We start from the raw sequence: 626 nt of genomic DNA on the forward strand, positions 1-626 counted from the left end.
GTGGAGCCAAAAACCAGGGAGAAGGTCTCATCAGAGGACTCTACAATTCCAATACTGAAAGCTGACAGTCATGTCAGACAAATGGTAAAAGCTTTCACAGATAAAATGAAAATTCTGTGCCCAGTTAAAAAACGAAGGCAGAGAACAAGGCAGACCCCCTCCCAGGAGCCGGCACACACTGATGATCTGAAAGATCCACAGGAAGGAGATGTGGAGCTGGCACACGCTGATGATCTGGAGCCAGACGATATGGAACCTGAAACCCAGGGAAAGGTTTTGTCAGAGGACACTGTGTTTGAGATTCCAACAATGGAATCTGTCAAAAGAATTATTCAAAAGGAGGTGACTCAGATGATCGAACCACTTTTGGATGAAGTGCCAGACTCAAAGTATGAGCTGCTGAAACGTGAATGCTCAAAGGAGATTGAAGTTGTTGCAGCAGATATTGCTAGGACAATTGCTGAAATGGACAGGACAGAGGATGAAAGTCGAATATCCAAACAGAAGCGCAAACTGTCATTAGAAGAAATAGGGAGCCGGATCAAGACCTTTTTTACCACTTGCTTGGCCAAAGCTTGGTTCCATCGTATGCTGGAGAATCTGAGGATCAAATTCCACAAGGCAAG

The sequence above is a fragment of the Etheostoma spectabile genome, chromosome 9 (assembly GCF_008692095.1).
Source record: "Etheostoma spectabile isolate EspeVRDwgs_2016 chromosome 9, UIUC_Espe_1.0, whole genome shotgun sequence".
In the NCBI taxonomy this organism is placed as follows: Eukaryota; Metazoa; Chordata; class Actinopteri; order Perciformes; family Percidae; genus Etheostoma; species Etheostoma spectabile.